Source organism: Triticum aestivum, chromosome 2B (genome assembly GCF_018294505.1).
Source record: "Triticum aestivum cultivar Chinese Spring chromosome 2B, IWGSC CS RefSeq v2.1, whole genome shotgun sequence".
NCBI lineage: Eukaryota > Viridiplantae > Streptophyta > Magnoliopsida > Poales > Poaceae > Triticum > Triticum aestivum.
The window spans coordinates 381,180,128-381,197,560 of record NC_057798.1 but is presented as its reverse complement, the minus strand read 5'-3'; positions in this window follow the sequence as shown (position 1 = coordinate 381,197,560).

The following is a 17,433-nucleotide window of genomic DNA, read 5'->3' as shown; positions in this document are numbered from 1 at the left end:
TTCAGCGGTGCTCAGTTGGAAGAGGAGCACCGGCTAAGTCTTGCCGACGGAGAGTTGGACGAGGGCGGGTTTCTGCGTCACTTTAGGCTCGTTGTTTTACTCGAGATCAATCCCGACATTGTTGTGGCGCTGGAGCCTGAGGTGGCGGTCGTACTACACGATGGAGGTTGCCATATGCTTCTTGTCATTGGTGTAGATGACGGCAACTTGGTGTTGCCATGGGCCTCCACCTCCCTGTACTCGTCGGAGAACACCATCGCCGGCGGTAGGGCTTGGTGTTTTCCGTGGAGATCAATGTTATGGAGCGATTTAGTGGCAGCGCAATGGATGAGGAGGCCTTTGGCAGGGGTTTGAATTTAAGGGGGGGAGGGGGCGGGATGGCCGCATCGAATGAACTACACGATCTCGCTGACGATGTGGTTGTGCAGATCGTGGGTTGGTGCTGCGTCTATGATCATGGGTTTGTGGCAATGGAACCGCTCGGATTGGGTGGTTGTATGCGAACATGCAGTTTTTTTGACGTGGATTTATTTTATTTTTCATTAGTAAAATCTTTTTAAGCACCACTTTCTGTGCGAACGGGTTGTTGTCACGTTTATATGTAATCGCCCGTGTTCTTCAAACTGCATTGATTATTATACCGGACTGCATCGTCTAAAGAAAAGAACTGCATTGCTTATTTATTCATCTATGTGTTCCGAAACTGTATCGCTTATGATACCACACTGCTTCGTCTAACCAAATGCACTGCATTTTGTCAGAGCTGCGTACTACATATGTTTTTGCATATAGTTGTTGCAGTCCTTGGCACGGGAGGGAGGGAGGTTGCCCCCCCCCCCACACACATTTTTTTTATTTTTTGTGACACTTGTTTGAAGGTAGACTTATTTCGGACGTGGTATCTTAACACGTGCGTTGTTTTTGAATTTAACCTTTTTATGAACCGCATGTTTTTATTTGTTTTACTGACTAAACTTTGTTGTTATTCAGAGAAAACTGCATCGTGTATTAACTTATTCGTTTGGATGTAGCCCGCCTTATTTGGTTGGGCTATTTTGGGCCGACCCATTTTATGTAACCCTTTCCCACGCGGGCCTCGTATGTGGCCCTCCCAGGCTATCCCATTGCTACTCTCACAGGGAGAGACCAAGAAGAAACCTCTCCCCCTCTCTTGCAGCGGCTTCCAAAGCATCTCTCCCTCACCACCGCACGCAGCAACCGCCATCGCTCGCGGAACCGCTGTCCGCAAGAGGTCCTTAATCCTGCAATCCGCGTTGCCGTCCGCTCCGCCAGCCTTTCATGCTGCGCTTCCGCAGTCCTTTCCTGTCCGTTCCCGCCCCCGCTCCTCATCGCCGTTCATCCCCTTTTTTGTGGTATGTTCCCCTTCACCTCGGTCTTGATGGTCTCCTTGTCTAGTTTTGTGATTCTCTTAGTTGCTGCTGCGTTTTTTGCTTATGTATTTTTTTCGTAAGCAGGTGATTTTATCTTGATTTGAATTCGGTACTCATTTATGCTGTGTAGGCAGAGCAAGGTTCATCTAGGGTTTCATGATATTTCGCCGATTTTGTTGCTTATATTTGTCACTTTGTCCTTGTGCTACAGGCAAACGCCATGTGTTCACCGAGCAGAGTGGAAGGAGGAGTTCAGGGTACGTGCACTGCTTAGTTTGGCTTTGTTTATTTTGTTTATTTTTTATCTAGTTTCCTAGTTCATCCTGCATATTTGTTTATGCCGTGTTAGTCGTCAGCGTTCCTTTGCATTATTTGTCATGTGATGATGTTTTGTAATTTCTATTTCTGGTTTTTATTGAATCAAGTAGGTGATTGCAGTGGTCATAATGATACCCCAATTGGCTCTTGTTCTCCTAGTGGTAAGGATCATGGTGGTGAGGCAGGACCTCAAGTGAATTCGCCAATTGAATCTTCTCCCATAAGCGTGGCTCCTCATTCTAGTATGTTTTTGTTTTTTTTTCTTATTTTTAATTTGCTAATTTTTTTGTGTATCCCTATTTCTGTTCTAAATTTCACGTGTGTCTTGTGAGTTTTCTAGTGGGTTTTTCTTATAAATACCTGCTATTTTTAGATGTGAATGCTTTTTTTATTTTTGTATATGTTGCTTACTTTATGTTGTACAAATTGGTGTTGCCTTACTATATCTAGTCTGGCATTTTGTTGGGAATAAACGTGAAGTTAGTGTATGTAGCACTGCATTTATATGTATATGTGAACTCCACTACATGTTTGTGTGAACTGCATTATTGTTTTGGTCAAGTCTTTATTACAATGCATTGTTTTTTATTTAGCTTAAGATTGGAGCACTGCATTTATATGTTTAAGTGTACTGCATTTGTGCTTTTTGTGCACTTTTTAACGACCATAGTTAAACTTCATTTTGACACAATGTCTGTTTTTCATGCTGGGGCGCCTGGGTTTGAGGAGGTTACTCAATTGATTGACCATTATTTTGCAGAGGGTGATGTTGGTGTCAGCTTTCACCAGAAACGCCCCGTCTTGCGTGAAACACGATCTCAGTGTATTGATGGTACAGAGGAAGTTACACAGGATTGGATGGTCTCGGAACATCTTCATGCATATGAATTGAAGCAAAGGAATAAGAAGTTGGGGTTTGAAAGTGACTGAAAAGAGTATGCAGAGAAGGGGAAGCAGAGGAGAGCTATAGATGGTGCCAAGAGTGCCAAATTTGTCAAATACAAGCAACCTGCTATGTAGAAGAACTGGTTGAGTTCTGTTGCTGAGGAAGGTGGTACTCCTAGGCGGAGTCCACGTGTTGCTGGCATGAACAAGAATGTTGGTAAGAGAACTGCTGAAGCTGGTGCAAAGGATCCTCAGCGCAAGCGGCTACATGTCAGTGAAGGTCCAAACCGTGATGATGACGACTTTATGCTTGCTGATTTTGTGAAGGATGTTCATGCTGGTAGACGGAAAGATTGTGGTTCATCTAAGAGTGTACCCAAGCGTGCCCATGATGATGATGATGAAGGTGTTGGTGCTGAATCTGGTGGGGAGGCGGATGTTGTTCCAAAGGTTTGTTGAAGTGGACTGCATTTGTTTCCTTCATTGTTATGCTATGTATGTTTTTTCTCTTTCTTTTTTATGGATAATCTTCTAATGTGGACTGCATTTTCCTTTACACAGAGGAAGAAGTCTAGTAGGAGCAATGCAACGGAAGCTGATGCCTTGGGAGATGATTCTCGATTTAACAAGACCATACGTTTGTTGCTACCCACTGTTTGCAAAGCTACTACTTTATTGAAAGACGCACACTGCAGACGTGTTCCGGATGCTGGACTCGGTGTTGTCTTTGAACTGTCAGTAAAGAAAAACGTGTCCCGCATTCTTATGTGCTATCTGATGGGAGTGATTGACCCTGCCATGATGATAATGGACTTTGGGAATGGCAGGGTTCTTCGAATCAATCATGATGCAGTTCATCACATTTTTGATTTACCTATGGGACGTCACACTGCACCCATGCATGCTGCCAGCAGCCATGATGACTCATTGACTGCCCTCAAGGATGAGCTTGGCTTTGACCGTTCAAAAAGTATAGGTGTCAAGGACTTGCTTGAGAAGCTGAAGGTGTTGGTGGAGGAAGATGATCATGTTACTGTTGATCTTGCTGTCAAGGTGTTCTTCCTGATACTTTATCAGAATTTGGTGTGCCCTGGGCCTGCAGTTAGCTTGGGTAGGGTTGCTGCAATGGTTTAGAACATGGATTATGCGGCTATGGTGCAGATAGACTTTTGTCAACTTGTTTTTGATGAGTTGCAGGCAGCTGTGGTGAGGTGGTAGACAGAAGGCAGCAAGCAGAATTGTGCAGAGGGTTGTGCCATTGTCCCCCTGATTGTGTATCTTGATTGCTTGAAGCTTCACAAATTTTCAGTTATGCACACGTTGAGCCACGTGCGTCATACCTGACGACCAAGGACCTGATGAAGTTATACAACGAGGATGTGCTTGTCAAGGGAAAGATTTATTTGGAAACTTACAAATTTGGGAAGCTGCCGGTTAGTTCATCTGAGTTCTTAATATCAAAGTTTAAAAAAAAAAGTTGTAGTCATTATGAATCTGAACTTTCTACTACTTAGATGTGTACTGCTCTTCCCTTTTTTTGTAGTGGAAGGCTTGGGGTGATATTGTGTACAACAATTTTGCTGCAGTTCTATGTGGCAACTCTGATGCGGGGCCTAGTACTCATGCTAGGTTTAATGAGCCTATCTGTAGATAGCTTCCTGCCTGTGATGATGAGGCGCCGCATACTCGTGGTTTCACGACTCGTCGTATGTTTGATGATAGAAGCTCTTCTAAACAGACATTTGTTGGCGACAAAAAAACATGAGGAGATAGATGAACTTCTTCTGAAGGTTTTGAAGTTAACTAACGACTTGCCAACCTCTGGTGATAGGTTGAGAATAGTTGCTGGTTTTTTCCTGTTGGCCATGGCCCACAAGATGAAGATATTGTTGCTGCGCACAATTTTGATTGCGGCATGGTTGAAAGCCTGAGGATTGCAGTGACGAATATTCGATCTTCTTATGCTCAATTGAAACATTCACAGGAAGAAAAATGCGCTCGGTATGAGAAGGATGCTGAGCATATTTTGGATGAAATAAACCATCAGGACGCTAGCGTCGGCGCTTATAATGTATGTTCTAGGTTTTTTGTGCATTTGAACCTCTTTTCTGTATTATGTTGACTGCTCCTCATTGTTTGTTTTTATTTTTTATTTTTTTGTGATAGGCTGGGGTGGAATCTTTTGGTGTCCATGGGTCTAAGGACGATGGAATTGGTCAGGTACAAATACTTCTGACGTGTCTGTTTTGCCTTGTGCCTCTCTTCTTGTACTTGCATTTTTTGCTTTCCATTTATTGTTTTTTTTGTACTCACGATTGTAAATTGTGTACTGCTTGTGCATAGTTGAAGTTTTTTTCTTTTTTTTGTCGTTACCATCTTATTTGTGTTTCTGATTTGTTCTATGCCTATAGACTGGAGTTGCTGCTTGTGATGTGCACAAAGATTCCTACAATGGCTCTGGGAAGGATGAGGACTTGGCTGGTGCATCGTCCCCTCCGGGTGTTGTAGCTGATAAGATATAGTGGAATTACTTTTTCTGTTAGTGGGTTGTAATCTAATTTTTTGTTGTTGTTCTAAGCTTGATGTATGAAGTTCTATTCACTCATGTGCATTTCTTTTACATGTGTGAGCTGCATAGTTTTACATGTGTGAGTTACATAGTTTTTCATGTGTTTGCTTCAGTCTTTGATAGAAGTGAACTGCAGTTCTTTTTGCATACGTGGGCCGCAGTCTTTTACATTTGTAAGCTTCAGTATTTAACAGAACCGGAGTGCAGTTCTTTTTTTCATATGTGGGATGCAGTGTTTGACAAAGTGAACTGCAGTTCTTTTTTCATATATTTACTGCAGTTATTTGACACATGTGGGCTGAAGTGTTTGACATAAGTGAATTGCACTTGTTTTGCATATGTGTACTGCAGTCTTTTGTATAAGTGACATGTGTGTTGTTCTGTTAATTATTCTCCATGCTCATTTGTGACATTGTGTCTTTAAAAAAATCACAACCTGGACATGAAAACGTAGAAGTTCATGTTGATGTGAACCAGGGGGATTGTGCTGTTGTGGGTGGTGGCAGTGTTGAAGCTTCTGTATCGGTTGTCGTCGTCAATGCAGAACCTTCTGTAGCTCGGGAATCCCACGATGTTCTTTCCCCTAGTGGGCAAGAAGATTCTGATTATGGCATTGAAAAGCCGGTGGAGATTGTTGTTCCTGTTGGTAGAGTTGCTGCTTCTCTTGTTTGTCTGGTGCCCAGCGATGTTCCTGATGTATTTAGAGCGGAGCCCCATGTAGCTGAAGTATCTAAGGACGTTGTGGTTGACCATACTGTCGTAAATCCAGACAATGTTGATGTTGCTACAGAAGGGCAGTCTAGTGTGGTTGTGGTGGATTTGTCGCAACCTAGCCAAGTAAATGTTTTGGTCAGCTCTGAAGAACAATAGCATGAAGACTCTGACACTGAAGGCAAGGGTTTTGTTTCAAACAGTGAACTTGAAGTTTTTCTCATTCATTTTTTAATTACTATTGTAGTTGTATTAGATGTTTAATGATAAGTGAAACTTCATCCTTTTGTTGCTGATGTTCCTGATGTATTGTAGTTTTGTTTCCTTTATCTTAATATTGAACTTCATTTCTTTTGATAAGTGAACTTCATGTATTTATTACAGATGACGAACTTCCTGTTGTGACACCATCGAGCATTGATCCAGCACTTCTGAGAAGATACAATGAGTTGTATACTGCTGTTACGAGGTCTCGGAGGGACAAAAAGAAGAAGTATGGCTTTTTAAAAATTGTTTTGTTCATATGTATTTACTATTTTTGGTATTTACCCTTTTTGTTGTGGTTATTTCTTTATTATCTTATGCTTCAGATTTTCATGAAAAATTCGGGGACATGATTGCTTTTAAAACTGAGGTGGTTGATATTACCATTGGCAAAGTTGGTCAATCTTTTTGGGATAATGGGATGCTCACTACAAGCCTTGTAGATCTTGGGGTTTCTTTGTTGGTAGATAAGTTTAAGGGATCTCCGACGATGGTTGTCCTGTACCCTATTTGTGTAAGCATGCAGAAATTTTTGTTTTATTTTTTTATTTTCTTTTCTGATTTCGTGTGATAACCTGTTTGCTTGAGCACTATTTCTTTTTGTGTTTTCTTTGGGTACACAAGTATATGGAATGGTGGTACTGTAGGCAGGAGTGTTAAAATGATGTTCTCTTCAAAAGCCGAGGAGCGTGTTGATACAAAAGATATGGTGAGTAACGTTTTTATGTGTCGAAAACCAATTTTTTGTGTTGGTTTTTATAGTGTTCAATTTCTTCTTCTTGTAATAGTTTTATTTATTTTTTTACTTCCAATAGGTCCTGTTTGCAACATTTGATCCGTCAGAGATGAGGGATGGCGTTGGTCATTATTGGGCAGTCGCCTTAAATTTGAAAGAAAAGAGGTTTGAATTTCATGACTCGCTCAATAAACCTGGCAGCTCTAATGCGATTAGGATTGTTAGGAGGATGGTTAAAAATATCAAGCGTGCATGGAAAGAAGGTAGCTCAAGTTCTGACAAACCGCTAAATCCTCCGACACTTGATGGATTTGTTTTGAAACATGTCATTGTCCCACTTCAGCCAAATGGGTATGTTCCTTACAATCCCTCACCATCATACTGATCAACTGTTCTTTTTATATTTCATTATGTGAAACTGATGGTTTTTTGTTCTTTTATTACAGGCATGATTGTGGATTCTATATGTTTCAATTCTTGCAGACTTGGGATGGTTTTCGAGTTGCTCAGTTTGGGGGGGGGGGAGCACGTTGGCTACATCAGAAAGGCGATGCTCTATAGTTGGCTCACATCGACAAAGTGTTGCCTTGATTTATCGTTACTTTTAATTTTTGCAGATAAAGGTTGTTTTAGTGAACTTCTTTATTTCCCTAATTTTTTTCTATTGCTTGCTTCAGGCAAGTGAGTTGCATTGTTATAGGAATGTGAGCTGCATTGTTATAGATACGTGGGATGCATTTTTCTTTATAGGTGGGCTGCATTGTTCTTGACAAGTGGGCTCCATCCTCTTGTTTAGTGAACTGCATTTTTATATTATTGTGATACATTCAATTTTTTTGGGTTTTGTTTTTTGTGCTGAGTGTTTCCATGTTTTTTGTCCATGATTTTAGGTTTTGATGGGGGTCTTCATGGAGGTTGTACATCACTGTTTGAGTCCCAGGATTCTGAGGTAGTTATGGAGGATTGTACCATTGAAATCTCTCCAGATAATTCTGGTTCTTCGGCTGGAGATGGTTTGAGCATAGATGTGGCGTCTGCTTCTCGATCTGGCTCTCCGCATGATGTAGTTGATGTTGATGATGATTATTTCGTTATGCCGTTGCTACGCGTCACTAGGACTAGGAGTGCAGCTATCATTCGTCCTCGCTTAGATGAGGCTGAAGTATTCTCAAACAAGAGGGCAGGTGAGAGGGCTTTTAAGCTGAGAGGATCTTTAGAGAAATTGAGGCCTCCGAGGTTCAGATATATTGATGATGCGAGGATAATAAAGGATCTCAGTCTCAGCAAAGATTTTGTAAGCAAATACTGCGAGTAAGTTTTATGTGTGTGCTCTTCATTTCATTTGTGTGTTTTGTTTTTAACTTTATTTTTTGATCCCATCAATGTATGTTTAATGCAGAAACATGTTCTTGATGGGGAATAGTCCTTTTGGTGATGTCGAATCAATCAAAGTTGGCTATATCTTTAATACATTTGGCAAAGGAGCTTTAATGGACTCGTATCTCATGGATTATGTCATTAAGTACTGGAAGCAAGACGATGAAATGAGTTCAGTTTATCATTCTGGTGAACGGGTGCTACTTTCACCTTTATTTATCACGATAAATGTGTTTGTTGTTATGTTTATTTTTGCTTTGGTGCATTTTTTTGTCTTGTACAAAATTATTTTATGTCCATGCGTTCATGCAGGTTTTACTCTTTTTTCATGTCCTTTTTCTTCTTTTTCTATCCAGTATGTCCTTCAAATGGAAACCAATGTGAAGAAAGATGAGGATGAACATCCTCTGTTGCCAGTTGTGCATAACCCATTCGTTTTAGAAGATGAAGTTAAGCATTTCAAGGTTTTTGTTGACGACGAAAACCTGTTGGACGCAAACTGGTAAGTCCATCTTTTTATTTATTTTCTTTGTTGCATTTCTTTTTATAGTTATTTAAAATAGTTAATACGGAGAATCCTTCGACCATCACCATGGACATCACACCACCATCGCAAGCATGGAAAGGACCTACAACGAGAGATCGCGCACGTGTTGTTGAAACCGAGGTGAACTCCTTCCTCTTCGAGTTTCATTCGGATTCACACAGGAGTCGGATTCTACCTCAAATGGAAACTCTATGCACTCGTAGGTACCAAGAAGAAGATCGTGAAGAGGCAAGGATGGAGACACAAGCAACTATGGAGGAGAAGAACGAGGAGAACCGGAGTCCCCTGGACACACCGAGTGCCCGGCCCCCACAGCCCCGGGTGCCCGGCCCCTCCACCTGGGCGCACCCCGGGTGCCCGGCCCTCCTCCTCCCAGGCGACGCCCCGGGTGCCCGGGCCCTCAAACCCCGGGTGCCCGACCCCTGCCCCAGCCGCCAGCCACCGCACCCGGGTGCCCGGCCCCTAGGCCCCGGGTGCCCGCGCCACCTCCCGCGTCGGCCCAGTACGCCCCCGGGTGCCCGGCCGAAGCCGCCCAGCCCCCTGCACCGACCCCGGGTGCCCGGGCCTAAGTCCCCCGGGTGCCCGCACCACTCTGAGGCATGTGTGCCTTTTGGGCTTTTTGCCCTTGTATCCCTCTCCCCTCTCCCAACTCGTCCCTAGGCTATATAAGGACATCCCCTAGCTCATTTAGAGGATAGCAATGCTCCATGGATCAACTCCACTAGGAGATCAAGACCTCCTCTTGGAGTGACCAAACATCAAGACCTCCTCCTTGGGGAAGGATCCCCATCATAGGATCATCAAGCCCTCATCTCCTTCATAGGATTTGGGATGAACTCTACCATGTATCTTATTTCCCTTTAATTTTTCATGTACCTTGTGGATCTTGTGTGATTGTTAGTCTAGTGGATGTGTGATTGGACTTGTTCTTGAGTGTTCCTTTTGTTTTATCTCTTGTGTTCATCTTGTTCTTGGGGATTCCCCCTCCAATTCGTGAAAAATCTTCACTTAGGGTTCCACCCTACAACATCTTGGTATCATGAGCCATGGTTTCTCACAAAATTGGAGCCCCCCTTGTTGTTCTCTAGCCTAATTTTGTTGTGTTCTTCCCCAAATTCGAAAATTCCTCACCAAAAATAGCCCCAATTTTTTTGCGATTTATTGCTTTGATGAGATTTTGTTGGATTTGATCCATGGATTTTCTTGGTTTCAAGTGGATCTAGCATTCCCCCATCCATCTCCACCTTTCCCTCCACAAAATCCACCAATTTCTTGCATCTTCCCACGAATTTCCGCCCAAATCCGACACCCCCGGGCACCCGGACCCCCCCACGCATCCCCGCTGACCCCCCGGGTGCCCCTGCACCCCAAACCCCGGGCACCCGCACCCCCGGGCTGTTTGCCTCGGACCACCCCGGGTGCCCGCACCCCCAAACCCTAGGCACCCGCACCCCCCGAATCAGCCCACTCCCACTCACCATTTCGGCCATAACTTTTGCTTCCGGAGTCCGATTTTCACGTTCTTTAGCTCGTTGAGTAGCTATTGACATCCCCCATCCATATAGATAGGTTCCAACACCATTTGACTCCATAAAAAATTAGCATTTTGGCATCTTTGCATAGTGCCATCCACCATATCATATGCAAAACCACCATCGCTTTCCGCAACCTAACCCGTTTTGGACCCATATAGCATTTGTGGTTGCTTAAGTGGTGACTTGAGTCTCCTAAGGTGTTTCGAGTACTTAGGGATGGTTGCTTTGTCATCAACCACCACCACCATTTCCGTATTGCTAACTCCGGAACCACCAACGCATTTCGCTACCACCATTTGATATTTTCCTTGAGATTTTGAGTTCACGGTTTTTTACCGTTTCCTAAGGTGTTTCGGCTACTTAGGGACGGGTCTACATCATCTTGGTATCTACATCAAGAACACCGCCACTCATCATCGCCACGAGGTCGTCATCGACATCGACCACTTCACCATTTTGACAACCTAACCGTAAGCAAAAACGGTAACCTCCATATCACCTTGGTATTGTGGTATCCCTTCATTGTACATTCTTGCCATTACATTGCTAACCCCTTAGCCCATTTTGCGTCACTTGCCTATCGAGACTAGCCATTTGAGTATTGTCGGCAACGTTACTTGTGCACATTAATGATCCATACCTTCCATTGCATACATACCATATCATATTGGTATCATCGTGGTATCATCATATCATCCCTTGTGTCACAAAATCGTTCCTGCATATACACAATTGCTATCTTGGTTTGTGCATTTCACATAAGTGGCCATATCAAAAAAAAGAATAAGCTTTTAAGCAAAAGGAAAAGAGAGCAAATAGCTCGTGCGCAAGAGCCATAGCATCATACCACATTGCACATAAGATTGTCATATCCGATCATCTTGGATCATCTTGAGAAGAACATCGGGAACATCATACACATAGCATACTTGGGATAGAAAGCTCATACATTTTGCATCTTCAAGGTTGTGCACAAGTGTCGTATCCGCCTATTGAGCAATCGTGCTAGCGTCTCTCTTGAGTTGTGCAACATGAGCGTTTTCCGTGGATTCCACATTTTGTGCTCATTCCTTGGTTGCATGACCCCATTTATCTATATGTGTGTGTGTTTCTGTGTGCCACATATTGCTATTGGTCTACTTGTTTCACTTGCGAATTTGTGAATCTTTTCCAACATTATTGACTCTTGCTAACATTTTGCATCAAATTTTTGTGCCACTATCCTCACTGAGATCCACCATAAGCTTTACTTGATAGGTGTGAGTGAACAAGTCCGGTACCAATTCCACTATTCTTTCATCTCACATTGAGTGAAACGGGATACATCCTCAACTTTGGGAAAAGGTAACTTGGTATTGTTTATCTCATTTCCTATTCACCTCTATCGAGTCTTGTGATGGATAGGCAAGGCATTTCATCACCGGTCTTCCACGACAACAACGACATGAACAACTACATCACCAAAATGTCCATCTTCGGACTACAACGAGCAATGCAAGGCATTGAGCGACTCGCCATCGACATTCGCCAACACGAAGCAAGGATAAGGGACTACCTCGACACCAAGTTAGCCGAACAAAGGGATCAAGTACAAGACATGATGGCCAACTACAAGTCTTCTTCCCCTTCGTCATCTTCAAGGCGGCGACGCTCAAGTGGCCAATCTTCGGAACGTCATCAAGCTCAAGCACTACAACACCATCAAGATAAAGCTGCTCGCGATGCGTACACCTACAAGTCCCAAAAAGCTCTACATCAAGCTACGGCCAGACATCATGAGCACAAGAGAAGACCGCGAGACAAGCACCACCAAGACGGAGCTACAACTACTACGACCACTTCGGCATCTTCGCCAAGTGTCATCAAGGCATCTTCGCCTTTCGGCGTATGGCATGTTCGCCTACCTCCGACGAGTACGCCTACTTCGGCCTTCCTCCACGACGACGATGACAAGATGATCGAGCATGGGATTTTCCCTTCGGTCATGGAGGAGAGCGATGATGTGCCATCTTCGGCCTTCATCACGGTGACAACGACGAGATGGTTGAGCATGGGATTTTCCCTTTAACCACGGCGACGTATGATGACTTGAGTGACTTGTGCCACCATATTGAGAGTGAGAGTGACTTCACCACTAGCCCCATATATGATGAGTTGCCACAATTTCCATGTGAGGAGAGCCACCAACACCACAACTTGAGTGATTTGAGTGACTCCACCATATGTGACACTGAGTGCACCTACCTTGAGGGAGTGAGTGAGCCACCACCACATAGAGAGAGTGAGGAAGTTGATAGGGAACGTGAGGCCATTTCGATTTCTAACAACTTAACCTCTACCTCTATTGTGTCTTCTCATTTGGTGCTAGGTCCCATATATGATGATGCGCCGATCCACGACGACTTCGTCCTTCCTATGGACAAGACAATGGCCATGGTGGAATATGATGCACCCCCCACATGGTTCCATCAAGATGAAGATGATGACCACCATTCTGTCTTTCCCACCTCACCTACACCACTTGAGTGGAACGAGAAAGGTAACATAGGTGAAGGTGATGCTCTTGTCCCACTAGTGGACATTCTTGACATTGATTGCTTGCATGATGTTGATCCACCTATTTCCATGCTTCATGCTAGTGCGATTATCCCATGCGATGATTTGCCCATTTATGATGAGTATGATGATTCTCATGTGGAGTCTATTAGTTGTGATGCCATGTTACATAGGATTTCTTGTGATAATTCTCTTGGTCACAACATGTTTGATAATCCGCTTGACTTGCCATATGCTATGCATGAGATCAATCATATGTCTTATTTTCAATCTCATCATAGTGACCATGCATATGCCATTAAAATTAATCCAATTTGCACATGTGGCATAGATGACAAGCCCATGGTTATTGGCATTTGTTTTTCTTGTGATGATATTGATATGCTTCCTTTGCATCATTTATCTCATATGCCATTCCATGACCACCTAGCTTCGGATATGCATTATTTTGGATGTTCTCCATTTTCTCCATATGATGTTTCCGCTATTACTCATGAGGAGACCCCCATAGTTTCCTCATACATTTTAGGAGATTTTGATCAATCCTATCCTTTGCATAATACCAATACTTGTGTGCACAATATGCTTCCCATGAATAAACATGATATTGATGTGCCATATACTTTTCATACACAATAACTATTCTTTCATGATGGATGACATGTTCTTATACCATGCATCAAATTTCTTTGAGCGATGCTTATCTTGTGCTAACTCACATGTGCACATACACATCATGATGGATGATGTGTACATTTACCACGCGCACAATTTCTTTGGTTTGTGTTTCTTTTGTGTAGGTACCCATGAATACTTGTCAACCTCACAATCCCATGAGTTGACAATACGAGCTCTAGAGAGCAATGATGACTTGGGATGACATGGATTGTCTTTCCCACCACTCTCTTCGCGCAAGGACTTCGCGCATTTCTTCTACATGGCTCTCACTTGGTTATGGGTTATTTACCACTTCTCACTTTATGCCCATATTGCCATGTTCACTTTGCATGATATGCTCATTCCTAGGCCTTTGCCATGCATTTGTGACACATGCTTTGCATTACACATGATGATTGACTCTACTACTTGTATGTGTATTTGCAAGCTTGGTGGAGATATTGCTTGTTATTGTCATGTTTGCTATGTGCCCCATGCCTACGATGATACTATGATCTTGCTTTGTGTTCGTGCTCGCGATATGTCATGTGCATTGCCTATGCTTATTAAATGCTCACATGACATGATTGCCATGAGTTCCTCTAGTGTGATGCATCTGAGCTCCACTAGTTCACATGACTTGATTCCTATGCTTTCTCATGTTGCATCCAATTCTTGGATTACTTGGTCCTATAACATGCTTGGTTGCAACAATGTCATTACTTCACTTATGCCATGTCCCATTGCTTGTCACATGATTGATTTGATTGCCTCACACATGATGAACAATTGCTCTTGCTATTGTGTTGAGTGCCACTTGATTTTCACTACACCCTATGCACATTATGCTTGGATTGTCTTACACTTGACCCATGTGTTTAGACATTGCCTTTCATTTGGTATTGTGAATGATTATTATGCATACCATAGACCATTTATTGAGCACTTTATGCATGTTTGCTATGATCTTGAGGTCGATGCTTGCTATCTTGTCAAACATATTTGCATCGCTACCTCATATTTCCATGCTTGTTTCCATGATGTCCTTGATTGTGCTAAATTTATGTGCTTACATGCTATGCCACACTCCCTTGTCACACCATATGCTATGCTTGATGACAACACTTGTTGGGTGAATCACCTCTTGAATGCTTGGTTTTGCTTTAATGCCAATCACATTTGTTTTTCCAAGTGCTTGTTATCTTTGCTCCTTTTGAAGGAACTATAAGACGGTGAGACATTGGAGAGTGCCCATTTTGAGCTTCCACATGACAAGTGCTTGGTGGTTATCCACTTCTACACGGCGATGCCATCTCCTTACCATGGTGATGAAGATCACGATCCGTGGACGGATCTCTCCCAAGGGGGAGGAGATGATGTGGAGCATCCTTCGATCATCACCATGGACATCACACCACCATCGCCAGCATGGAAAGGACCTACAACGAGAGCTCGCGCACGCATTGTCGAAACCGAGGTGAACTCCTTCCTCTTCAAGTTTCATTCGGATTCACACAAGAGTCGGATTCTACCTCAAATGGAAACTCTATGCACTCGTAGGTACCAAGGAGAAGATCGTGAAGAGGCAAGGACGGAGACACAAGCAACTATGGAGGAGAAGAACGAGGAGAACCAGAGTCCCCTGGACACACCGGGTGCATGGTCCCCATAGCCCTGGGTGCCCGAACCCTCCACCTGGGCGCACCCCGGGTGCCCGGCCTCCCAGCCCCGGGTGCCCGGCCCTCCTCCTCCCAGGCGACGCCCCGGGTGCCCGGCCCTCAAACCCCGGGTGCCCGGCCCCTGCCCCTGCCGCCAGCCACCGCACCCCGGGTGCCCGGCCCCTAGGCCCCGGGTGCCCGCGCCACCTCCCGCGTCGGCCCAGTACGCCCCCGGGTGCCCAGCCGAAGCCGCCCAGCCCCCTGCACCGACCCCGGGTGCCCGCACCACTCTGAGGCCTGCGTGCCTTTTGGGCTTTTTGCCCTTGTATCCCTCTCCCAACTCGTCCCTAGGCTATATAAGGACATCCCCTATCTCATTTAGAGGATAGCAAAGTATTTGATAGACATTTGTGAGCTTTGCTCCATGGATCCACTCCACTAGGAGATCAAGACCTCCTCTTGGAGTGACCAAACATCAAGGCCTCCTCCTTGGGGAAGGATCCCCATCATAGGATCATCAAGCCCTCATCTCCTTCATAGGATTTGGGATGAACTCTACCATGTATCTTATTTCCCTTTGATTGTTCATGTACCTTGTGGATCTTGTGTGATTGTTAGTCTAGTGGATGTGTGATTGGACTTGTTCTTGAGTGTTCCTCTTGTTTTCTCTCTTGTGTTCATCTTGTTCTTGGGGATTCCCCCTCCAATTCATGAAAGATCTTCACTTAGGGTTCCACCCTACAACAGTAGTGGTCCTAATGCTACGAGCCGAATGAACTTTTGTTTAATTTGTTTTTTGATGTGATAGATTATGATGTCGCGCTCCAAGGATGGGCATTATTCATTATACATGATGAACCAACATCACCAGACCATCGATGTCCATGACACCGGGAAGTACACTGGGCATCTTGATTTCACGACAAAGTGGCGCAGGACTGACTACCATTCAGATTGCACTGAAGTGGTATGTCATTTTTTAAGCCAAGTGGAAAGCTTTTTTTTTTTGTTTCTTGTTATGCATATTTTTTTTAAACTGCTCATGCATTGTTAGCACACGTAGCACCACACTTTGTTTATATATTGCACTACAACATATGCGACACAGAACTGCATTTTTGTCCAAACACACCCATTTTTGTGTAAAAGAGTAATAAAACAAAATGACCTCACATGCATTTAAAAGAGTGACCGTCTATAGGTTTAGAAGAACTTGTACTTTTGCTTTCGTGTGACCTCATATGCGACGTGTGTTTTTTACTTTGTGATGCCTTTCCACTTTTCGCCAGATAAGGAGGATGACTCAACTGTTGAAGAGCATTTATGGTGATAAGTTGTAGAACTCCAGGAATTACCCTGACTGGATTAAATTGGCAGAGAAGCCCTCTTACCCGACTGTGCCAGTGCAAGGAACAAACGAGTGTGGAATCTATGTTCACAGGTTGACACAGGTGTATGACGGTGTGCGTCTGATGAGGACATCAATACCATTGTTACACCCATAGCCCCTGCTGCTATACATACTGGACCAATTACTAGAGCTCGCGCACGCCAACTAAATTACCAGGTACTTTCGTTTCTTGGTAATGATTCTAATGTTCATGAGAATATGATGCTGCCTAAATTGGATACATTTGTTTTGCTTACAAATGAAGGGCCTAGCTTGGAGAAGGATGAACATTGGAGCAAGAACAAGCCTAGAGATGATGGCATGCGCAAGGGGAACAAGAACAGAGTTACAAGTGATGATTTCAGGTCTTTGAAGCCACCATAACGACTGCATGAAGCCTTGGACGAAATATACAAGATGTCACTTCATAAATTTCGTCCAGAGGCTATTATAGGTGCTGCGTCACCTTTTTATTGGGCCAGGCCCATGTAATTTGAAATACATAAGTATAGGCTATTTTTAGAGTCCGTGTGTGTGGGGAAACAAGAGATAGGGTTGATTTCGGACCCCTCCACCAAGGGCCACGAAATTCCCCCTCTCTTCCTCCATATATACAGCCCTTAGGGCACCGTTTAGACTTTGGGTTTTGTTTAGATTAAAGTTTGCCATAGCTGCAACTTCGCGTACTTCGTTTGTGTTCAACGACCAGACAAAGGCGTCACAGAACCCCACCTTGATCAAAAAAAAGCTTTCATCTTATATTCGCAATATCCAGATTGGAATCTCAGATCCTTGCTTGTTCTTCGTTTGCTCGCAGGAATCAGACCCTCGTGGTCAGG